The 26,347-nt window shown below is 37.9% G+C and overlaps 1 long non-coding RNA gene across 1 annotated transcript; it reads left to right on the top strand.

Annotated features, from left to right (window-relative positions):
• Nucleotides 1-5,374: 5,374 nt before the first annotated feature.
• On the top strand, nucleotides 5,375-7,843 carry LOC116729335 (uncharacterized). Its single transcript, XR_004341135.1, has 3 exons — nucleotides 5,375-5,524; nucleotides 5,814-5,879; nucleotides 7,606-7,843. It is a non-coding gene; the product is annotated as an uncharacterized LOC116729335 (long non-coding RNA).
• The last annotated feature ends 18,504 nt before the right edge of the window (nucleotides 7,844-26,347 follow it).

Genomic DNA, 26,347 nt, shown 5'->3' with positions numbered 1-26,347 from the left:
TTGTTGTGTTTGTTTATAAAATGTGACAGTAATAAAACACACAAAAGTTTCTGATTATAATATGACAGAAGTGAAAAGATTTAAGGGCTATAAATACGTCTGCAAGACACTTTTTTTGGTGCATTGTCCTGATTCTTTAGGCACTAAAAATCTCGACCACCTACACATATGCTGCCAGATCCTTTAACATTCCTTGAACACATGTGTTAAATGCATGGCAGTCCCTTTTAAAGCCATTTAAAATGGATTGTGGCATGCTGTAAATTAAAAAAGATTCATGTCTAAAGCTGAAAAGAGAGCGGCACCGGGGTAGGTTTCTTGATTTAAAGAGAGATCATTTTGACAACGATGCGTGTGTTCCTGGTTCAGTGCTCTGATATGCAGCTGTTTATGTTGAGCTGTATATTTGCTGTATAATCCGCATGGAATCAGATTTTCAACAGAGGATATTTTCATCGAGGATGATCTGATTTTAATGAAAGCTTCTGTCACTCACAGGACAAACCTGCGTAATGTTTTCTATGTTATACACTGTGTCATGAGGGGGAAATGATAGGCAAACAAGCAATTTTCAGGTAAGACCAAGCACTAACATGAAGCAAACACACAGATGCACACAAACACACTGGTGAACCTGTGTTAATAAGGACTTTGGCTTAGTATTTCATTGACCCACTGTAGTATTGGAATTGTTTTAAGGTGGTACTATACATAACTCTGTAGTTTTACAACTTTGCTTTAGGTCATTGTTCAAACTTTACCAAACAAAATCATAGGCAAATATTTTTGTTTTTGGGTTTGTAGCTGTAAGTACATTGTATCCAATCTCCAGAAAAGACTTAGAATTACAAAATCCTTGATGAGATGAAATAACTTATACCCCTCTTTGCTTTACGTGTTACATGCATCTAAGCTTTACATCAATTATCAAGTAAAAAAAGCATTAAAATTTAATTTATTGATTGTGCACCAAATAAATATTCTGTGACGCTTCAATCCTTTACCAAGTGAAAACAACTTAAATTCATTTGAATAGTTAAGCAAAAACAGCTTAACACAAAGCCTAGACAATTGACAAAATATAAACTTACATGTAGAATTGTGTTAAAGTGGATATATTAGGCTTTTAAATCCTTCCTTTTCACATGCAAATCATTCACATCTGGTCAATACAAAGTAGAACTGCAATGCTCTACAGACCCCTAGTTTACTCCTTTTCTGAGGTGTGTTTTAGAGCAACGATTCTTTTTTATTCTTTTTAATGCGAACAAGACATTTCATGCCCCGACCTCCTCCAGGTCACGTAGAGCTCCACTCCACCTCATTTGGCCATTTTTGTAATTTAATAGCAACGATAAAATTATCTACCAGCAGAGAAACTTTTTATTCCAAAGTTCATTAACAACAATGGAAGACTTGTCCATCCAAACTTACATATTGGAGCAAGAGTCTGACCCAGAGCAGGAAAATAAAGACAACGAACCTGCAGAACCATACCCTCAAATGAATGCATTGTAATGGTGTTATTAAGGTATTATGGTATTTACACCCTATCCATCCACACCAAATACCTTCAATATGGAATGTAACTACTGTGTGGATGCTTGTTAGATACCTTTTAAAAGGTTAATACTACCACAACATGACTGAAGTAAACAAACCCTTGATGTAATTAAGGAGTTAGCTAATGGGAACATCAAGAACATCACTGAATGCATTTCGATTATGTTTTCCCCATGACCAGTTTGATAAAGACATGAGCTTATTGAAGGCTGTAACTATAATGAGTAAAACAAAATGTTTTATTTGGGTTACCGGTCTGGGATTTGAGTCATAGTAACAGTTTTATTATATATGAAAACTGAAAGGGTGCTGGTGTGTAAGCTCCCCCCATTGCTACTCCTCACCATGACCCTACAAGAGTAAGTGGGTATTATGACTATCTTCATACTTCATGAAAATACTTAACTACAATGAAAAGCTAACAGATGAGTACATGTTTTATTTAACGGAGGTAGGAACGGTCGAAACGGTGCTTGACCTGTTTGGAACCCAAAGTTTCTAAATAGTGTACCTGCATTGCACATTAGTCCAAAATATGTAATTCACTCAACAAATCACTGACAAAATAACAAATTCTCCCAAAACTTGCTCACAAAAGGACTGTTATAGCTACAACCAAGCATGCTTCCTTTAAAAGAGGTTTGGCTCTGATATTCCAGGAGCAGCCCAACGAGCTGGCTCATGTGACCAACATTGACGATGGTATTTACATTCGGCTCATGGTGAGGTGTTTGCTGAGAGGGATAATTTGACAGTCAGATAAACAGACAGACAGACAGACGGATAAACAGAGTGTTGGCTCCGGACAGAGATCTCACTGTCAGTCTCACTGCCACACTGTTCCTCACTCATGCCCAACAGCCACGGGGCAATATTTGAGCAGACAGTCAGCAAGTCTTCCAAATATTGAACAACATGCTGTATCTGTTTTTTTTCCAAGCGGGTTTTGGACCAGCTCTCTCTGTTTGCTTCTTGATCGTCTTCTTGTGGCAGTAATACTGCCTGTGGGTAGCTTGAACAAGTCTCTCCTCATCCCTTCTTTCTCCTTGTCCTTTTTCTGTCCAGCTTTCTGCCTGTTAGATAACAAAGAATGTAATTTTAACTGTATTTTAATATAAAGGATCTTATACTACGAAATTAAAATTATTTGCTTTATATTTTTATTTAGTCATTATAACATAGTTCTGAAATCCATATAGCTTTCAAAATGTATGCATTTAATCTTTAATATGCTCCTTTTTAGAAATAGTTTTTAAGAAACTTTAATTAATGGCCATATATAAAAAAGTTCACAGTTATCTTTTTTACAGTATTTCAAGTCTCTGTTTTGTGTGGGCGCATAGTTTAACAATATCAGATGGTGTCAGTATGTCGTCTTTGTGTCTTTGCAGTGTTTGTGGATGTGTGTATCCACTGTGTGTTTAAGTATTTGTGTGAGGGGATGCACATGTGTGTTCAGCGTTCCATGCCTGCTGCATCCAGTGACGTTGTCACACCTCTCCCGGTGTCCTGCTGAGTTTCCCGCGGCATCCTGAGGTCCTGGACGCTGTCTCAGTATCGCCGCTAAGGATGGTGGGCGTCTGGCACAGATAACACTCTGATAACTTACTGATGGACAGCCGGGAAACTTTTTTCCTTTCTGCTCTTTTTTCTTACCATCCCCCTCTTAACACCACACAAAACCATATAGCATACATTTGCTTTTTTTTTTTTGTTTTGAATAAGCAAAAAGTTTTTTTCTAAGAGTATGCCAAAGGGAAAAAATACTGAAAGCAAACTGTATTTCTTTAGTTTTTCTTGTTTTTCTTTCAATTATCCGTCTTTCCTTTTCTCAATTATAACACAACTTCTAATGCGAGCGTATATCTTGAAACATAAGCTTTGAGTGGCTTTTTTTCTGCAAAAGTGTCATTGGCATTCTTTTATTCTTTCTTTGTGATGGCCTGTGGGGGAAAGGCTAATATGTTCTGTGTCAATTCGCAGCATGAAACTTTTAGATCTATATAAGGTTACTCATTGCAGAACTTATTTTCTAAGAGAAAAGAGAAATACATTATTTATGAACTAATTCCCAGGCCATTGCTAATTGTTTATTTTCTTCACAATTGCTTTGATGTAACCAGCTAGATACTTATAGAAGTCTGTCGAAAGATGATTTTTTTCCATTAGACTCCCTTAATATATAATTATTGTGTGTCATTGCACTAAAGTTAATTTTAGATCAGTGAGTTTTAGTAAATAAACTATAAACCCAAGTCCTGCACTAATATGTGCCATCATGCTTTCTTGTTTTTCCTAAAGCAACACTATTTAAAATCGTATTCATTGTATGGACATGTTAGTTCTTTGCAAATATATATTTTTTTCTTTTTTTAATCCAATAAAGAAAATGATCTGTTATTGAGCTGAGTAATGTTCACTGGCTGAATGTTTGTTGGTTGCTACTGTCTCCCACGCTGTGTCATCAGTAAGCACAGACTGGTTTCCAAAATGAAGGTATTCCCAGGGTTTAAAACTTAATACAGCACCACCTTTCACACTCTCCACATGATGCTGCACAGTACTGGTTAGCTAAAAGAAACCTGTTAGTGTTTTCCATTGCTGTTTTAGCTGATAAGTTGAAATTGCATAGTGTGGAAATGGTTGCTTCTCTGTTTTGGATCGAGTAGTTAGATCAAGTTTCAGATTTTTATTTGTCATGTTTGAGCTAATAGTTTGACACTAGAAAACTGTGATATTTTCCACGTTAATAAACTGAGAAGCCTAATATCTGTGGAAGCCCATTCCTTCCACTTGAAATGCAGGGTTTTTTTCTTAATCATTCAAAGCAAACATTTTTTAGCGTCATTTCACTCATCAATAAATCTTATTAGAGGCAGAAAGTTGAAGTCTCATCTACACTGAGTGAACATCCAATTCGATGCCAGTGAACTGTGTGTTTGCCAGGTTGTGGTATTTTCTACATATGGTCAGCCCCATCCCAGGCAGCTTCACCTGTCTAGACTTTGTGTTCCCAGCTGGCAGGCTGTAGGGAAACGGCCTCCTCACTGAGCCTTTACACAGAGTCATGTCGTTCAAATACCAGGGTGCCCAGTGGCGGGATCTGTAGCTCTGTTCTGGATATCAGCTTTCATAGGATCAAAGCACTGGCAGCGATATCCTCCCCCTCATCAGCCAAACAGCACCGCATATACCCAAGGGATATGATCAGCGGATGGGAGTGAAAAGAGGGAGTGAACGAGAGAAAGCGAGACAGATAGACATAGAATGGGGTTTGAGGGTGGTGAAGAAGGCTGGAGGAGAGGAGGGAGGGCGTAAGGAAAAAGGGAGATGTGAGCTAGGTTAGGGGCCTGCGGGGCTCAGGAAGATGGGAGTGGGTGAGCGAGGGTAGGAGGATGGAAAAGACGGTTGTTATGGATGTTTGAAGACAGCGGGGGGAAGTGCCGCTGATGGGAGAGTGAAGCAAGGATTGAAGGTGGGGGGCAGGGTACGAGATATCTGCGTGTAAACAAGACAGCTACAGTCTCCTCATCATGTAGGGCCTGAGTTTCTAGATGGAACCCTAACAGCTGAGTTTCCCCCAGCTTTGCAGCATCTGGGTAACACTCCTTAGCCCCCCATAACTCCGCTACCTTCACCACTCTTTTTTTGCCCATGAGTCTATTTACTCACCTGTTTGTTTGCCAAGAGCGACAGCGAACCACCCCTCCTCCACCAACAGTGCCAACCTAGACACCCTCTGCTCCAACTCCCCCAACATCCCCCCCTTCTTTCTATCCTCTCTATCATCTTCCTTAGAGATATATGGAGCGAGGTGCAACACTTTCCTCTTCCTGCTCTCCTCCCTCTCTCCAGGCGTTTTTTGATTTCTCCTCTCACCTCCTCTTTCTCTCTCCCCCTTTCATATCCCAGAGTGCCTCTTTCTTCTGTTCGTCTCTTCCGATCGCAAGTTCTCCTCAAGGTATCAGTGTGTGGTACAGAGTTGTGGTGGAGTCTTTTCTTAAAAGTGCTAGCTCATTAAGGAGTGCGAGTGTTTGGATATGCGTAGTTTGTATTTTTAGTGTGTTTGTTTGTGTCGCTGCGCCGCGGCTGTGTTCGTCGTGTGTGTGCCTGTGCATGCGTGTGGTATGTGTGCGCGGTGGGTGTAAAGCAGACGTAGGAACAGTGCTGAGTCTGATTCTTTCTGTTCCACCGCGGCGTTTGGGAAGCAGAAAACTTTATTCCTGTACAACAATAACATCTGTTTACAGTGTTGAACATGCAGAGCGGCTGGCGAGGTGAAACAACAAGATGTTTAAAAAGTCTTTCTGCATAATGTAAGCATGTGGCGGTACAGTCGATGGTGTTATTCAAACTTTGTTGTAAACCCACTTTCTTATTATAGGTGAAGGCATTAGTGAAAGTGCAGACTGACGTGCATATATGATGTGATGATCTTAGCAGCAAACGAAACGAGATGGTCTAATTATGACTAAAAATAATAACCAAACCATATCATCAACACTCTAAAAAGTTTTATGTGAAAATAGATTAGGCCAAAAAGCTGGTAAATTTTTATGGTAAACTATAAAAGCATGAGGATGTTCTTAAGCAGCTGTATTTATAGGATTTATTTACACATCTAACACATATCTAAAAAAAATGTTTAAGTTAAAAAATGTGTTACAAACAGCATAATTTTACTCCAAAGTAATGGTTCTGCAAAACAACTCAGTTTTTGGCTCACTTTTAAGTAGAAAATAAAATAAATAGAAGATTTAAAAAGGCCAAATTCTAGGATTCCTCTTCCTTAATCAGTATCACAAGCAAAAACTCATTGGTCAACTCATAAAGTTGTTTGTTAGCACTTCAAGTATTGCTGGACTCTTCGCCTTAGATTTTTGACCCTGTTCATGCTCCTTAGGCATCAGTGAAGTTGTTCCAGAAACATTTCTGATTTCAACATTTTTCCATTTACATTAACTAAACTGAAAAGTGAGAAGAGAAAATGTGATTAATATTTTTAGCTATGTTTTTGTGTCTTTCAGAAAAAAACAATAGGGAATGCAAAGTCGCTAAAAATGTTACATTTGGTTGGAAAACAGTAATTGCTCAGGACAAATTTGGAAATTGTACGTTAAAACTTTACACCAGACTTAAAATCCATGTGTTATTCAGCCCATTTTTGTGCTACATCGACTCCTGAAAACAGATTGTAGCACATACACATGGACAAACCTATGCTCTCAAGTAAACAAGCAAGCTTACCTGGTCCAACCGAGTTCCAGTTCCCTGTTCAGTTCCAGTATGATCATGTGCAATGATGGTGCATATGAGTCTATGTTTGTGTGATGCATAGTCTGGAGCATGAATATTTCAGCCTTAACCCAGTTCCCAGTGCTAGGGATGTCCTGTCTTTACCAAGTGAGACATGGTGTCATGTATTCCAGGTGGTTAACTGAGTCACAGTGTGCACTGCGACATTTCAAACCTCCCCCACTTAATTCACATGCAATCAGGATTGCACTGAGTGTAAACCAACACATGTGCATGCCTGCCCAATGATGGCTATTCAATGTAGTTAAAAATAGCTTGCGAGTGTCTTCTTCATATAATAAATTATGGAGATTGCTCATTTCAGTAATACTGTACAGCAGATTTCGGAAAACCAAGAGTCATGCTGGCTTTTATCATATTTTGATGTAACACAGCAATTTAATGTAGAATGACTTATCCAGCATGATATGTATGTGTTACATGACATGCATTAGTGTTTATGTACACATACAAACACACACACACACTACACAAACAAAGTAGAGCAGGATGCCTTAAGGTCAATCCTGTATGTGCCGAGTCTTCCTGGAAAGAGGAAGGCAGCGTAGCTGGCAGGCTTACTGCTTCAGATCGATAAAGGATTGCTTTTACTGCTGTTTGTGGATGCCTTCTCTCCACTGTGTTATTTTATCCTTCGCTGAGCTCTGTTCATTTGTTGTTCATTTGCTCTGCTGTGTTGGTTCAATAAATCTTATATCATCTTTGCTTTCCCCCCATTACAAACAGCCAGCTATCCTTTGCCAGGACCTCCACAGCCTGTCTGGTCCTCCTGAGCAGTTACTGCCTTCCCAGCATTATCCAGCAGGCCCATCTGTGAGTTGGAGGACGAGATCTGATTGAAGCACGGGATCTACAGTGCTAATCTAATGTACATATGAGCAAATATGCAGCAATGCTTTGAATGAGCATTAAGCCTCTTCAAAATGTGTGAATATAGATAATGAATAAATCGGTTCTCTTCAAAGAGCTTGGCCATGTGTTAGTTACTGTATGTTTCCTAGTACATTTTTGCTGTAAAATGTCTGCTGGACAAAGTTATTGCTAGTACTGTTTGCAAAGACAAATATTCACAATCTTTGAGAGAAAGTATACTATCTATTAATCTTTAGCTCTCACCACCTTTCCAACATTGGAGTGTAAAACAGTGAAAAAGATGTAAAATCTGAACTTTATTATTCAAAAAGAAGCTCTTGTTTTATTATAGCCTAGTTCTACAACCTCTCACAAGTGAGCATGTGGTGTCTCCAACCACTGCAGATGTCAGACCTAAAACAGTCTCTATCCTCTATAGTGTGAACACCAGTATCCCAAATATGATGTTGATGGGACATATGTCATGCTTGGTTTGCAAAGGACCCGGGCACAGAGATCTTTGTTGAATTGAATATTCATTAAAAAGGAAGAAAGAACAAATCTACTTATAGAGAAGACATTTGGTGGAGAGAGCATGTTACAGAGAAAAATCAAACATACAAGACTGAGGTGAGCAACAGAAGTATCCAACAAGGAATGACTGAAGGTAAGTAGCTTAAATACTGGGGAGCTTGACTACTGAACAAAAAACAGGTGGCTGATTAGAACAGGGTGCAGCTGGGAGGAGAGACAGATGGATTGAAGAGAGAGACAGAGAGGAAGAGAGAAAAATGGCAGGAGAGGAGCAAGGAAGTAAACAAATAATCTGAAATAAAAGTGAGGACTAACCTGAATTAATTGCACAATAAATAGAGGAGACTGATCTAGATCATTAGAAAACAACAAATACTTAAGACAGGGCACAAATAAAAAACATCAAAATGCAAATACATGTTTTATAAAGAAACTTATCAGCTGGTAGCAGAATTAACGGTACCACATTAATACCTATTAGCAAAGGTTTGAACTGTGGAATCGTAAAATATTTGAGAACCCCTATCACTGTTGGATCACTTACATTCATCACCTCTTTTGGAAATGTGATAATCAGTTTAATCACCTTTAATGCAGTAGGGTTACCATGTCCTACCTGCTCTGCAATAGCTAGCAATGATTGTGTGAGGAGATAGTGCAGCTTTCAGGACTAATCATGCAAGGAGCCATGTTGTAAGTCACCTGCTTCTAATAATGAAATTGTTCACAAGGTGAATTTTCAGTCTGAATCTTTTACTACTGGGGCCTTACAGAGCGTCCCTCCATGTGCCTATCTCCAGCAGTCAATGGGGAAGAGGCTGGGTACACCCTGGACACGTCACTTGTCCGTCATTGGGCAACGCAGAGACACATGGGCCAGCCAGTCAGTCAGTTGCCAAATGGTTGTTGAGGTTTTCCTTCTGAGCTACCTTCATTCAAAGCTGAGTTATAGACCTTTGCTGTTACCACTAGTTTCATTATTACTGAGAAAAGTTGTGTTTGCTGAAAAAGCAGGCAGTCACCTCCTGCCAGGGACAATAATTATGGACAATAAGCAGCTTATACACAATAAGTAGAAAAAAACACTAATTCCAAACATTTTACATGTCATCCTTCCCACCACCTAGAGTCCAGTAGCACTCATCCCACAAAAAAGTAAATGAGAAAAGCAGAGAAACTTTTCTGTCCAGAAGACCTGTTCAGCAAAGTGTGCCAGGTTTGCCAGGGAAGCTGTCACTGCTCTCACAGATCACAGCCCTGGTGCCACCAGACTTTGTTTGTGTTTTATTTCGTGCTTTCCTTGTCATGGCAACCTGCTCTGTTTTTTCTGCAGCTCACCATTCTTTTTTCGTTATGGTCTCCCTTTTCTCCACCTCATCACCTCTTTTTCACCGTGTAAAGTGATTCTCCTGGTGGGTGTTGGTCATTCAGAGATTTGTGGACTGGCAGATAGATCGTGTGCCTGGTTTCTCCCTGAACCCATGCTCACCCCCACAGACAGAAACCCAGCAGGCTGTTGCAGTTCAACATGGCAAAAGTCCAGGCACTTTTTATTGCAATGAAACTTACGTCTGGGTTTGCTAAGCCTACTGAAGGAAAGTGCTTTGCACTTTATCACAAGCAATAACGAAGCAGTAGTTGCTGGTTCATCTGTGCAAGTCATTTCTTGTAAAAATTTGGTGATATACCAACGAAAACAAAACAAATGACATTTTTTGCCGTGTTCCACCACAGTTGTGATGTTTCTGCAAGCTTGCGTAAAAGCATGACAACCGTCTCCTTGACATCAATATAAAAAAAAATAGTGTAATCTTTTTTTATGATAGTTTAACATTCATGGACAACTACGTTTTCTATGCATATGTGTGTACCTGTTTAGGTGTGTATTACAGGACAGGAGATCACCTTGACAATGGCCAGTCAGAGAGAGCCCTGGGCACTGAAATTGAGAAGGCAGGTTCATCTGCTTCCCAGAGGGTCGTTCTGTTCGGCAGAGCCATCCTCTGAGTCCCTTTAGACTCCCTCTCCTTCTGTCTTGCTTTCGTTCCTTTTCTGTTCCTCTCTCTGATTCTATCCAACTCAAGCATACACACACACTTATGCGCGATCACAGCCCTCCAGCTGGGAGGTCCCAGGAGGTGCTGAAGCTCACTGACTGATTAGGTCCCAGGTAAAGCCTTGCCCGGGAGCTTGCTACAGAGCCAAAGTCAATGATGACGCTCACAAGAACACGCGCGACCATTGTACACCTTTCTTATGCCTTCCCACCCCCCCCTTTTTTTTTAAACAGAATCTTCACACACACACTTACAGGCACACCCCTATGTGTGCAGACATACCATCCTCCTCAGCCAGCTGCTCAGACAGTCTGCTCACCTCTGGGATTTCATCATATTGCATATGATATAATGATATTATTCCTTCTATTTGCTGGCTAGTTAGTCACCTAGCCAAGTGGCTTACTTAGGAAATTAGGATACCATTATGGCTATATTTGTGGTTGTGAAATTGCTATACATTGGGACCGTAGATATGGAGTCTCACTTTGCTTTGAATATTTCTTTTTTTTTTCTGTTGTGTCACTTTTAGACTGCTTTTATCTTATTTTCTTTGTCTCTTTCTCTTCTCGCTTCTAATCATTCTTTACGACAGACATGCCTTGAACAATGGGCTTCTTAGCGCGGCATGCTGGATTCATAAACCATGCACCATAGTGCTAATCAGGAAGTTACCGGACAATGGCAGTGGCCCCCGCCAATCCACAAGCAGTAAAATGATAGCAGTCTCTCTGAATCTATTCTCTCCTCTTTGCCATTTTATAGTCTGCTAGGCTGTTGGTAGTTTGAAAGCTCAGACCGGAACCTTACAATGCTATTTCAAGCTCTTTACTGAGAACCCGCTATTGTGGAGGTATAATTACAGGCCCATGCGCTGTGCTTAATTGTCAAACAATAGGGTATACACTTACACAAGGGTACACACATTACTTTCCTTTGAGGAACAGTTCATAAGACAAACACGTCTCTTTGTGTTTAAAGTGTCTTGTCTGTCTGTCTAGTTTCAAAAACAAATGTCTAATGCAGTCTTTAATGATTATTGGATATTAAAAGTTAATCCCCACTGATATTTCAATATAATCCAAAATCAAATTTTTTAAACAGTTGTGTCAAAATCAGTCCAAACTCATACATTTTCCCTTCCTAATCTGGCACACAATTTTAGTCTTTTCCCTCCTTTGCACTGCCTTACCTGAACAATCATGGCTGAGTATCAAAACTGTGAGCTGGTGCTGAAAGTTTGAAACTGCAAGGTGGCATGACCAGAGTAGAGCCAGCGTCACCCTCTTTGGTCAAAAAAGACAAAAGCATTTTTAGGATATTACTCCAACGACAAGCACAAAGAGAAGAGTCCTTGCCTTGTTATAGAGTTTTGGCAAAGAAAACAAGTAACTCTACAAAGCAGACAAAGCATTTTCCATTAACAGTATTTCTCAAACATTTACCTTGGTATAAAACCTACTAGCAACACACCAATTTATAAAATTGCAGACATCAGAGTGTTTGGAGGTTTTATTCAATTATTTTTTTATTGTCATAATTATACAGTAAGTTTTGTCATTAATTACTAAAATGCTACAACAATTGATGGGGTAATATTATACTTGAAAAATAAAAGAGAAATCATACAGCTTTATGGTACAACTTTTAAAATGTTCCCCTTTTCCCCCATTACATCTTAAGACAAGATATTAAAGTTTCCTTTTCTATCAGTTGTGGGGTGTTAAAGCTTTTTTCATTTTCTCTTTTTCTGTTGTTACTTCTCTCTCTACTCCACTTCTTTTTCAGAAACTCTGGTGTTCCTCAGTGGTCATAGCCCCATGTCTGACACTGATGGGTTCTGTTGCTCCGTTCACTGCTGTCCTCCTACGACAGGCACCCAGCTCCCAACTCTTAATTGGTGGAAATGCTAGCAGCGTCTGGTTATGGTGAGCGTTTTTTTGTCCACAATGGTGGCTATCCAGTGGTCTGACAGCTGCTCACCCATAACGTCATCTCCTTGGTGACAGAGTGGGCTCTGGCGCTGTCCTGCACTATCTGTCATTCAGCATTACTAGCCATCCTAACAGAGGAGACAGGAAATTGTATGCATCTGAGAAATTGTATGTAAAAAAAAATTGTATATATAATTCTATATATATATATATATATATACATATATATATATATATATATATATATATATATATATATATATATATATAAATTTTAAAAATACAAGTTATATATATATATATTATAAGCTTATTACAGCCACCAAGAAAAAAACACAACAAAATATTCTTTCCAGCTCAGACAAACTCTAGCACTTGGGAAAAGGAGTAACAGAGAATAAAAGATTATTTCAGTGGATCTATGGTGTGAGTATGACACCATGTATGTATGACTTTCTATTCTCTACCAAGTTTCTTTTTATGTTGGGATTTCTGTGCTATAGTTTTAAGACATGAGCAACTTGCAGACACTATCTTTGTTAGTATTAGTTTTTATTCAAACTGACGATGCAAACGCTTACTGTAAGTATGTACTGTTTTATATTTTTGCAATAGTTTCTGCAAAAATGCATTGAAATTCTGGCAATCTGACAGGAATAGATCTTGAAGAATTAATAGTGCTGGAAAGCTGCAAAGATGGGTAGAATAAAGCATTTGTGTACAATTTTTTTGTTACGCGAGTCAAACGTCTTGAGTACATTTTTCAAATACAAATACATTTTTCAAAACAGCAAAAAAATAAAGCTAATTTTATTGTGATTTTTCTGTGTGCTCAGTAACAAACTAAGAATACAATAATAATTAAAGGGATATGGAACTTGAGTTGTCTTCTTTACATTTCAAAGAAGACAAGAAAAATGTTTTCTTTTAACATTTTCCTTGTTAAACAAAAATCTACAGTAAATAAATATTATGATGTAGACTGATTTCTGTTTTCTTGGCCTGTGAAATTTATTTTTTTCTATTCTCAGCAATTAAAACCAGGATTTGGGTCAAGCTCTTTGAAGACACCTTTTACTTTTTGCAAAGTTCAATAAGTAAAAAAACAACAAAAAAACAAAACAGATGGGCAAACCAAGGTCTGCTTTGGAATAAAACCGACTGGATTTATGTGGTCCTGATTACTATCGGATCAATAAGAAAGACTAAACAGTGGCTTTTATTAGTTTTGCCAAGAGTATGATTCTTTGTATCACACTCTTGACATTTACCAATTTAAAGGGATTTTAATTTATCAGTACACAAAGTCTCCATCCATATCAAGCATCTGTGCTGGTAGGTCAGTTTTGCATCATTCTCAAATCTTACCCACATTTTTGAAGTAAGCAAAAAAAAAAAAAAAAAAAATCTGGAGTATTGCTTTGATTGTCAATGTATGTCTGAGAGTGTTTTTAATCTCTTGCGTCAGTCATTTGGGGTGCATAAATGCTTGCTCTCACTAAGCACTGCCTTTTCTGCAAAGCTCCTTCTCGGAGCTGCCAGTCTCCAAGACGAGCCTCTGCCTCACAGAGCACCCCTTCCTGGCTACTCCACCACTCGTCTCCTGCAGACCAGCGGCATGCAGCAAAAAGTGGATACTTGGTGGAACAGCACATCTGCTGAACTCATCGTAGGAACTACTTGTTAGTGCAACGCGCCAGAGTATGTTGTAAATGGCTTAAAGGAGAAACATTCTTGTGATCATGGGCTGTAGATAGAGTGTCTGAAAGAGCAGGAGACAAAGGCCTAACTTCAAATTGTTAAATGGGAAAGTCAAACTTCTTTTTAGTCATGTTTGAGACACAAGTAGTTCTCTGCCTCTAGTAACCATCAGGAGATTTAAGCAAATTACCTTATTGCAGATGTATTATGTTTAGTTAGTCTGTTTAATTTGTAATGTTAGCAGTGTAGTTGAAGGTATGCTTATATTCAGCAGTGCAGCCAAAACAATGGGGCTTTTTACTTAAGGCAGACACTCTTGTCTGCCTTAAGCAATACTTATTTCAGTTGTACTGAATGATTTTAACCTGTTTGGAGTTGCTATTAGGGTTTTTTACTCAGCTGGTGAGAAGGAGGAAGCAACAATGAACCAGGTGGAACAGGTTTTAAAAATAACAAGTGGTTTATTCCAAGTTAAAGGGGAAATGCTCTTTTATGTCTGTTTTATTCACAAGCTGTGTAGTCATGTAAGGAAATAGTGATATTAAGAGTTGACTGTATAAAGAATAAAGCTCACATCACAGACTTGCCACCCACCTTTACAAGGCAATCAGCAATTAATTATGATAAAATGTCTTTCTAAAAAATAAACTTAGTCTTGCTTTTGAATATTATACATTTCACACAAATTAATTTGTCTGAAAGATTTATGAGAGGGATGCTTAGCAATTAAAACTGCTTGCTTTGATAGATCTTATTTTTCATATCTAATGTTTTTATTAAACATTTATTAATTAATTTATTAAACCAAATAAATATATTATTTTAAATCTGAGGAGAAAAATAGACAATTCAAAATTTATTTAAGATTCCTTTAACTCCATAAACATGGAGACAGTTTATTTTACTGTATCAGAATATGCCTCATATATTAATAAAAAAAAAGAAGCAAAAGTAAAAATAAGAACATATCTTTTAAATTGAGTTTGTCAGAAGTTTGGCAAACATATACAAGCTGGAAAAACTTAATAAAATAAGATAAACATGCATCTTAGTTCCTGCAAGATGGCACACATCACTTCGTATTTGCTCCTGTTTCTGATCCACACATGAGAAAACACAGCGGTGGTCATACAGGAGAGGAGGCGGCCGAGGAGCAAACAGCGTGAGGCCACCATTTTCAATCTGTGGTGACCAGTGGCTCCTGCTTGTCCGTGGCCTCACAGCCTTGCCTTCCGCACCAGTGGTTGAATGCAGGTATTCACGAACTGGATTCCGGTGGCCACAGAACCATCTAACCCAAATGGACACGGCGACTCTTCTAGGTAAATAGCTACTTGTGCCAACAAACAAACAAGTCAGCTTCTTTTCATGAGTGTAGCTGTGTCTGTGAATGGTGCTCTTTGGCATTGTTTCCCCCGAGCAGATTTTACCCATCTAAAAATAAGCACGGGTGTGCTGTTTTTAACAGGCTTAATAGCTTATGTTTTGGAACTAAATATTACCACTCTGTAAGAAATAGTGAGGCCAAGCAGTCAGTATTTTCTTTAGAGAAAAAGTCATTAATGGTGATCTGTGGGGAGGTTTACAAATCACGCATTCAAAGAAACATTATTCTGATTACACAAAGAAGTAAAAGCAACAAACATTTTAAATAGTAGAGAGTAATTTCCTATCCTTCATGACTGAATTGTGTAATTGTTCAACATTAGGAGACCCATTTCAGTAGTTGGTTTGCTGTGGAGGACACTTGGCATGTACACTTGGTCAAAACTGAGGCCAAACAATAGTCTATAAAACAGGCAAACAGCTCCTGAGAGAGCAAACCACATCATAGAAAGAATACTTTCTAAAGTCAGACAGCCCTACCTCCCTGAATGCTAAGGTTTAATGTTAGTTCTGCTAGTGATGTTGTTTTAAAGTACTTTTGTTCCATTGAATTGGCTGTATGCATCCCCTGACATGTAAATCCCTCAAAGTACATCCATTTCCACATTTACAGAGATACTTTGGTAAATATGTGCAAAATATCTTTAAACAAAGCATAAAAATTATATATTTTTTTAATTTAAAAAATTCTTTGTGGGGAATATATATGTATATTGTAAGCTGTAAGAGAAGACAGTGGAAAGCTGATTTGTCTTGCACGAATTAATAATCATCATCAGTTTCTTCAGTAGTGTTTTTGGAAGCTACAATGTTATTCGGACCTAAAATTATTCTAAACAAACAGCTATAAACAGTGATCCATAGTGGTTTATACAATATCAGGGATGGGTATAGCAGTTTGTCAGTATATTTTTTATTAATTTCATATAACCTGATTTTTTTTGGCCAAATCGCGACACAGAAGAGCAAATAAATATAAACATCTTTAAACTGTACTTAATGTTAAGGACAACTGCACTTGAATAAGAGACAAAATCTGTTGATAAATTGGAATTTTTATGACTAACCTTTCCACATGATGCATTGCTTATGACATTTGCAGTGACGGGTGTATTTCTGCAGGAACCTTAGCATTGTTTAGCTTTAGTGAGCAGTGGTCGACAGGCTTTCCACATTTATCAAGCATAATTGCTGCTTAAAGTCTTAAATTATTTATTATTGTGAGATCTGACAGTGCTGCTCAGAAGCAAATTGGGATCATCTTCCATGACCACCAAGGATTTGCAGATTGGAAGCAGAACTAAGTTTATTTCCTCAGCTCTGCTTTTATCCCTGCAAACGAAGCGTTTAAAAGGATCACCCGCGACAGATAACCACGTTACTGTACAGACGAATAACGCTGCTGCTCTTAAGATCCCGATTTTGTCTGTGACTTTTTTTTTCTCTCCCTCTCTCTCTTGCCTTCACCCTAGACTAATTGTGCTGATGCTCTCCCTGTGGGTTTTAATGTTTGACACGGCAAAACACTCTTAAATCCTCCACACTTAGCTGCTCGCTCACTTATGAGGCCCCAGTATCTTAAAAGCAAAAAGGATGTATGTCTAATTCACAAATTTATCACTTTGCAAAATGATGCATTAAATGAGAGAGGACACGCTCTGATTTGAAATGCTGACTTAAGAAAAGAAGTTCAGATTTTCAAAATTAGTTTAGATGGGCTCCTTTTAACCCCTCACCCACCCGCTCGCCTCCCACATCCTCCTGCTTTCGCAGTTATTACTCTCGCTCTCTTTTAGATGGGAGGCCATGTAGGTCTTGTTTTGTCTGACAATCTCTTGGTCTCACTTTCCAACGTGCACACGGATGAAAAACACAGATTTTGCCTCTCTGCTTAATGCGTTCACACATCTATATATGAAGAGCTCAAGAGCACATTTAAGATTGTGTGTTATAACGCATACATCTGCTGTTTCTGCCCTTCTTCTTATAAGAAAAAATACTCATTTTAAGACAGTGATTAATTTAAACTTTTAAAAGATTGAAAAAGTCATTATGACTTTTTTTTTCACCTTCTACCTACCTCAACCTACCTTGTCAAATTATTAGCTCATATATATTCTTAAGGGTACACTAGCCTATGAAAACATATTTTCATTATATAGTCTGTTGTTGGACAAAGACACAAATACTCATCTCTGGAGAATTCTGAAGCCTCCAGAGGGGAAACCAGGAGAGGGATTTTTGAACGCATGTCTAGCAGCTTGTGAACGTAGCTCAACTGTTTGAGGAACCTTGTATTTCTCAGGAGGTCATTCTGCCAAAAAGCAAGTTTAGGGGGAGGAAATCGGCAAACCAGCAGCAGAGATCTCCTTTAATAAGAGTCAAGACTAAAATGTGCTGAATGTATGTATTTCTTTAATTCTATGACTTCAATGTTAATGTGTTATAGGCAGAGCAACACATGTAAACAACAAGACCTTGCCGTTTTCAGCTATGGCAACATGGTTGAATTTCAATTCATAAATTACTTTTTAAAATTTTCCCTTTTAAGAGTTACTGATAATTATAAGACTGTACACATGATTCTAAAAGTACAACGTGTTTCTGTGTTTTAAATGATTCAACAATTGCACACACATTTCTTTTCAAACTTTTTACAATGTCATTGAACAGAACCTGTCCTGTATTTATGTGATTCTTAGGCTGCAATGCAAGCAAAGTTTCATTAATATTATAGTTGACACAGGGCTCCATCAGACACTTTTCTTCCTCTTCTGAAGTTTTGCATTTAAAGGTCCACTGGTGAAAAAGGAGAATTTTGGAGCTTTTACATGCTATCACTAGTTTTGACTGATTACATTATTTACATATTTACTTATTTCTGAATAAAAGAGGCTAATTTTGACCTTGTACCTGAAATAGGAGCTGTTCCTTTAATGTTTTTAAACAAGGCCAAGTGATTAAAAACAGACACTTAAATTTTCCTTAGTATCTTATACTAGCAGTTGCAGGTATTGGAACTAACATTACCCAAAACAGCAGGTTGTCTGGGTATTCCCTGAAAGATGTACACCCCTAGCGTAACTCTAAGATTTCTAAAAGACTACGAAAATTTGCAGTTCCAGCATTTTTTATAACACTCAGAACTTAAAAGCCCAAAAGGATAAAATAACCCACCTTTGTTTTTCACCACCCAGTGTTGCAAACTTTCACAGAGCAATCTGTGTAACCTGTGATTATTAGACTGAAGTGTTTGGCTAACGTCTTACACAAAAACATCTTACTTCACCCCAAAATTTCTATATGAGATTTATTCATTGTTTGACATGCTCTGAGAATATGATTAAAAAGACTAAATCAGTAAAATAGTGACACACAGAAGTAACACAGGATGGCTAATGTTACTTTGGACTGGTGCTGAACGGAGGAGCATGATGAGGTGATTGGCGGATTTCGCCTAAGCTTTTTTTCAGAAATTAACATTTAAACTTTTTTTTAGACTGATAATCTAGATTGTGGTGTTTGCATTAAATAATCTATGAAATATGCAGAAATTCTGATTGAAAGACTTCTGCCACAAACTAAAGGGACTGGAAACCTAAAAGAAAATAAGGGCAATAAGGTCCCTAAGTCAAGATAAGATAAGAAATTCTTTATTAGCCCCACAGCTGGGAAATTTAAGTTGTGATGATGTTCATATCAATACAAAATCCAAGCAACCCCATTGCTAACTGAAATAAAACTGGGGAATGTCCTTGAACATTTTCCAGCATTTCCAATGGCTCCCTAGAGTGATCTTAGCCTCACTATTTGTGAAATGGAAATGGTTTTAGACCACAAGGATTTATTTATAGAATAGCCTGTCTGGCTGTTCTGAGTAGCCAAGAAAGCAAACCTTCGGTCAGGGGTGTCACCAGTGTTTCAAGACTCAGTTTCTAAAAGATCTATCATAGATGCACTATAAGGCTGGAGTTAAATCTATGTTCCCTCTTCTCATTATATTATTCAGACGGAGTAATTTATTCTTGACAGAAAGTGTTCTTCTCAGATTTTTGTTTGTTAGTATCTTTCAAACATAATCATGAAAATTGAATTACAATAGAGACAAATGTTTTCATTTGAAATATAACCCATATTGATGAAAATGTCCCTTAGATTTTATGCATCTATTTAATAATACTTAATAATGATAAAAAAGAAATATCTGTTTTTTGATTGTTTTTTTTTTTAGTATTTGACCAGCCAATCAATGGAAAACGGTCCAATCTGGATTTCTTACCAAATGAGCCGCACTTCACCGATAATCATTCTTTTGCTCTATGACAGATTAGTGCTGGCTGCACCCCTGGACAGGATGAATTGGGTATGGAAAGTGAATTCAGGAAGACATGTAGAAATGTGTGTATAAAGATATTCTATACCATATGTATTTAGGTGTGGTATTTTGCAGCATTCCTGTCCCTAATTCACACTTCACCAAAAAACAGCATTTCAGCTAGAAAACCAAGTCATAACACAAGCTGTTAGCCTCTCTCCATTTGGAACTGCTGCAAAGTGTAGGCGAGTAAGTTTAATAAATGGTGTTCAGTGTAAAGTTACTAGGCTGTCAAAGGTCTTTGGCTACTCACCAGACATATAGCTGTAAATCAGAGGGAGTCAGCAGATTACTGAAGCGTGGCATGTGGTTAGAGGCTGACTGCAGGTGTGTGTCCTCAACACGTGCAAAAGAGTGAGAGCGGAATGGAGGGAAAACCAGAGCAGAACTGAGAAAATACCGGGTAAATATGGTCACTTCCCTCAAATTTCCAGGTGCAAGATCATATGGAGAAACAACCAGGTCCCCAGTCTCTCTGTTCTATCTTTAATCAATCTATCTATCTATCTATCTATCTATCTATCTATCTATCTATCTATCTATCTATCTATCTATCTATCTATCTATCTATCTATCTATCTATCTATCTATCTATCTATCTATCTATCTATCTATCTATCTATCTATCTATCTATCTGTCTCTGTCTGTCTGTCTGTCTGTCTGTCTGTCTGTCTGTCTGTCTGTCTGTCTGTCTATCTATCTATCTATCTATCTATCTATCTATCTATCTAGAAAATGTGAGATATTTTGAGACCGATGCCTAACATGTTATATTTGCAAGTGTCTCAGAGAGTTGAGAAAACTCCTGTTTTTGAAACTTTATCTGAGAAGAGGATGTGTGGAAAAGAAAAAAAATAATAATAATAATAAAAAAAGAAAAACATCTTCTCCACCAGTCTTCGTGACCCCACTGGGTATAAAGAAATTGTTGGGGGAGAGTTTGAAGAGACTGTGAGGGTGAAACAGGTGAAACAGAAAAGCAAAGGAGTGCAGCTTTTCCTGCCACCTTCTCTGCCCTTTGTTGCTTCCCCCATTCCTGCATCACCTTGCCTCGGGGGTTTGAACAACTGCTCTTGATGGGGGGGCAAGTGTTCTCTCTGTTCTTTCCATGCGCCTCTGGGTGTACTACCGACTCTCACTACCCTGGCGATCTCCTGCCGCCTCACACTTTTCAGAGTTTCACAAACACGGAAACACAAGCGCACATGCGAACACACAAGCCCTGTGCAACATCTGAACCCTCTTCACTCCGCTCCCTCTCATCTTCCTATGTGGGGCTCTTTGTAGATGTTGTGCCTGAGCTTGGTGAGGAGAACAGGGAGAACAAAGCAGAGCATAGAAGACGGATGGCGAAGAGAGAACGGAGGTGGTGTTAAAGAACAGAACGTGGTAGGGGATGGATAAGAAAGAGAGTGGAGGAGCTAATGCTCAGATTGTAGCGACAGCGCTTGCCTGTTGTTGCTCACAGAATATGGGTTGGTGAGTGTTTGTGCACCGCAGCTTGATTTGGGGGTTGTCCCCAGCTGTGCGTGGAGACAGCAGTGAGGAGATGTGGCAGAGACTCTAATTAGATGGGCCCAAGTGTGCTGAACTGGGGGAGAACCCTGGAGCGCAGGCAAACGCTGCTCAGCCCCCCTGCAAACAGAGCAGGAGGAGACCCCCAGCAGTAATTATAACGTTTCACAAGCCAAGCAAGACATCACCAGGAAGTTTTCAATCTGAAAAATGTTCTTTCACTCTCTAGGGAGCTGAAAAAAGTTGTCTTTCATTAGTCTTCCTTTTAAAAGGCGAAAAGGATAGAGAGGGTAGTTGATCTTTGAATGGAGAGATGCTCTTGTTGCTTCTCCTGTGATGTCATTACTATCTTACGTTTTTGCTAAAACAAAAAAATGAGATATAATGAAAAAGCAGCGCTGCTCAGAAAAAAATCTTTCCCTTGTTAAATTTTTTTTTGCCATAATTCATTGCTCCAGACCAACATGCAAATGAACTACAAATATACAGAGTGAATTAAAAATCAATGTTCTTCTCATAAAGAAAAAGAATATATCCAAAAGAACCTTAACTGTAACTTCAGCCCCTGAATTAACTGTGTTTAGCTCGACATTTTGGTTCCATTTCACTAGCAGGCATGATTACCTCCACACATAAAGAATTAAGAAACCACTTACACAGAACCTTTATGACAGTATGAAGTAGACTAAACGATCTCAAAACACACAATGCATCTCAATATCAAAGGATATTTAAGAACAGATGAGAAACTATGCCAGTGACATTGATCAATAACATCATTATTCAGCAATTTCAAGAAGGTTTGTCTATTTTAAACCTCGAACATTTGTAACACATCATTAGAAAAATAGGAACAAGTCACCAAAGCAAAAACAGACACAAAATATAAGACTTCTAATTTCTGAGAAAAAAAAAAAAGCTAAATATTCTAGTTGGACTTATGAAGAAAGCCTCTATGCTTTAAATAGCATTTTGAAAGGTTTAAAAATAAGCTTTGTATTTGAATTACGCTTGTGTACAGAGTAAGGCACTGTACACACATAGAGGGGCTCGGTATATTTTTGTAAAATACTAAGAAAAAAATGTTTGTGCACACAACATGATGCAGCACCTTAGAAAATTAAGTAGCAGGTATGCCAGGCCAATCAATGGCACTGTAACACTGACAATAACACTGTTATTTGTCAGAGAGTGAAGCGTATTAGGAAATAAAACAGAAATGGAGCTTCGACACCATTGTTTAAAAAATCACCACATGGAAACATCAAACCAGCATTCTGAAATGTATCCACTCTAAAAGTTTGAAGCAAAACCCATGGCTCACTGGCATCACCAAAGCATAACAGCATCCACCATAAAGATACCACTGATTTGATACCACTTATTTGTATGATCAGAGGCATTCATGTCTGCAAGAATATTTAAAATTTTCTTGGGGTGAGTCTCAGAACTTTTTTTTGTTTTCAGAACACTATTATGTTACATTTCATGCAACTGGCAGGCAGATCTAGGTCTCCCCAGCCTCAGGTTCCACTGCTGCGACTGTGCTGAGTGTGAGATGATGGTAACGAGGTGATGAGCAGTAGCACAAGCCACACCGGCCAACTGCATCTAGTAGCTGTTTCATTAATCTGGTTTCCAGATAGCCATCATTCAAATAGACATATCATCCTCTTTTAATTTTTGTTTTCCATGTGTTTGTTTGACATCATTAGAAAGCTTAGAATCCAAATTTTCATAATCTCTAAAGATCCCCAGTGATTATTGTTCCTGGTTTTGTCTTGGCCATTCACATTCAGTTTGGAGTGCTCCTTACTTTCTATACAAGAGTGAACATCATGGTAAGATCCAAAGAATATTGTCAAGTCTTCAGAAAGAAGATTGATGTAATATATGAGTCTGGTAATGAATTAAGAGGTCATAAATCAACTTAAAACCAGCCAATCAACTGTCTGGGAAATAGTCAACAAGTGGAGGGGCAACAACTGCTGACATACCCAGGTCTCGCCATCCAAGTAAGCTGATCTTGAGAGCCAACTGCAGGATGCCAAAAATAGTCTTGAAAATGCTTAAAATGTCAACAAGGGACATACAGAAAACTCTTGCTACTGTTGATGTGAAAGTACATGCTTGTAGATTTACAAAGAGTCAGCTTTCATGGTAGGCATGGACAAAAGAAGCATTTGCTCTCTAAGAAAAATCCAAAGGCCAGTTTGAAATTGGATGTCGAGAACAAAGACACAGACCATGATTTTGGACAGATGAGTCTAAAGCTGAATTTTGTGAACTCTGTAACAGAGGACATTGCATTGACCAAATGCAGCATTTCAGGAAAAGAACATCATACCAACTATGTCACATAGAGATTAAAGTGTCATAGTTTGGAGACTCTTTGCTTTGACCTATCCAGCTCATCAACATAGAAATCAGCATGAATTCTACCATGTGTGACAGGGTGCTTCTAGAAAATACTAGACCATCTGTAAAGCCAAAAAAAGGAAAAGGCAAAGCAGTACTCTATCCTGCAACATGACAGTGACCCAAAAGACACCAGTAATGCAACATAGGCCCAGCTGAGAGGAAACAGTGGAAGCCCTCGGCCGAGTCAAGGCCCTCATTTTGATCTCACTGACATTCTGTGCGGTGATTTTAAGCAGGTTGTTTGTGATAGAAATCTTTCAAACATCTCACTGCTGAAAGGGAGGTGAGGAGTGGGATGAACTTTCCTCTGAACTATGGAAGAGACTAGTTGATGGCTACAAGAAGTGGCTTACTGAGCAAAAGGCGATAAAACTTTTCTTCAGTTAACAGTCACATTTCTTTTTTAACTACAATCAAATCCATTTCTTTTCCAGAGATTAAAAAAAAAGAGATTCAACATCTAAATGTAAACATTTCATAATACGACCTTTATGTTATTGATTATTTGTTGAAGGCATTGAAATGTAAGTGTTTCTGTGAGTGACAAAACTGTTGCTGTGATATAAGAATGAGCACATTTCAAAAGTTAGACTTGAAACACATTTACACACATACACCCCCACTTACACTCAACTACCCTCTTTAGCATGTGCAGCAAAAATGTAATTATTAATTTCCATTATGCATGCTTAATCAAATATACCTCCAACTTCACTTTGTAAACAAGAAATGAGTCATTATGTCATACCAACTCTTCCAACATGTCTACTATTTTAACATATTTAGTTTTGACATGGGAGGTAGCATTCTTAATTGCGTGCATGTAAAAGCATCTGCCCAAGCACGTAATGTGTAATCTATGCTTTTCCTGCTGGGATTAGTGTGGAGTGTTGTGGTATGCCTATCATAAAGTATTAGGAAGGGGAAAAAAGGAAACAGCAGCAATATGGACCTTCTATATCATACAAATTTTATGCCATTGCAAAAAAAAAAATTCAATACACGGAATGCATCTTGGAAGATTGTTTTAATGCTAACTATTGTGTAGTTTGAAGAAAAGTGTGTGCATTTTAACTTTATTTTACCTTTTGTTTTATGTCCTGTGCATTGCTTACTGAGATCTCACATATAAATATGTATTGGCTTTATCTTCTCTTCCCCCTTAATATCCAGTCCCCATTACTTCACAGCAGAAATGGTAATTACAATCACACTAAACAGGCTTGTACCGTATCAAAAATTAATTAATATCAAATTTATTTGGGTTATCCACTACTAAAACACCAGGTTTTTGCATGCTAATGTAACATATTTGAAAAAAATTCCTGCGATTCAATTACTTGTGGAATATCATTAAAGGCAACAAATATGCAGTTTAATTTGTGTGGACTATTTAAGTCACGCCAGAGCTGCAGAATCCCCTTCCTCTGTAAGTGGATTAATTAATTTGAATCAATAAAGTCTCTTAGTTGTGTTGTACCAGTCCCCTAGAAAAATAATGCAACACAAAGCCTTATCAGCTGCAGTGGCATTCCGAACCACCACTTTACGCTCAAAAATGAAGTTTTACTGAAGCGATTAGAGGCAGATGAGTTTGACTACGTCTGTTAGTTTTTCCGTGTTGAAGGTTTGTGTGTGTTTACATGCAACACTGAAGCCTAAAACTAAAACTCCACTAAACCCTGAAGTTCTGCAAATAAAATCCTTCAGATATATGGCCTTTCATAAATGTGAACAATTATTTTACGAATCATATTTTCAAATCTCTCAATGAAGAAGAATAAAATAAAACTGATAGTGATTATGGTTTCAACGCTACTAGTAAATCATTTGTCTAAACTCCATTTGGGCAACTTTTAAGCAAATTTGGCAACCATGATAGACACTAAATATAAAGTCAACCCTTACAGCACAACTGAAATGATTTCGGATGTCAAACATTCAAGATACACATTTGGAAAGCTATTGGAACATATTTAATTTTTTTTTTTTAATATATACTGTAGTTAAAAAGCTTTTCATTATACTTTAACTTGCTGATTTAGATTTTACTGAAGAAACTATAATAAAGCAACGTAAAAACACTAATGTTTCTTTAGCAACTTATCTTTGTGACAAGCACCATTAGGGCTGCTAGCATTTCTAAAACCACAGACTTTATGTGCTTTCCCTGAAGACGTAGATCTTTAACTCTGACAGTTCTAAAAGTTCCAACATTTCCAAATTCAACATCTTTCATAGCAAAGAGATCATGTGGCCATTTTGATGATCCTGTTTGCTTTAAATTTCACTCACTGAAAGGCTCAACAAATTAACACCTTGGCAAGGCCCAAGATATCTCAGATAATACAATTTTATTTAAAATACTCACATGTCTGCTCTTTCTTTTACATCAGTTTTAAAAATAACTCAATGATAATGAAAGAAGCTTGAGTCTTTTCCATTTTGTAACAACTTCTACATTGAAGAGTGCTACTAGCAGTGTGTTATTGTAGTTTCTATGAAGGGATAATGTACAAAATTAACTCATCATCATCCATCTTGTATGTCATTTCTATATATTTGTTGTCATAAATATAAACACATAGCATGAAATCCTCAGCTGCAAGATCTCGTTTTCGTTTTTACTTTTTTCATAATACTCTATAAAATAACACAAAATGAAAAAGTAGACAACCAAAACGATTAAACA

Source organism: Xiphophorus hellerii, chromosome 12 (genome assembly GCF_003331165.1).
Source record: "Xiphophorus hellerii strain 12219 chromosome 12, Xiphophorus_hellerii-4.1, whole genome shotgun sequence".
NCBI lineage: Eukaryota > Metazoa > Chordata > Actinopteri > Cyprinodontiformes > Poeciliidae > Xiphophorus > Xiphophorus hellerii.
The sequence above is the reverse complement of the archived record's forward strand: the minus strand, read 5'-3'. Positions and strand labels throughout refer to the sequence as shown.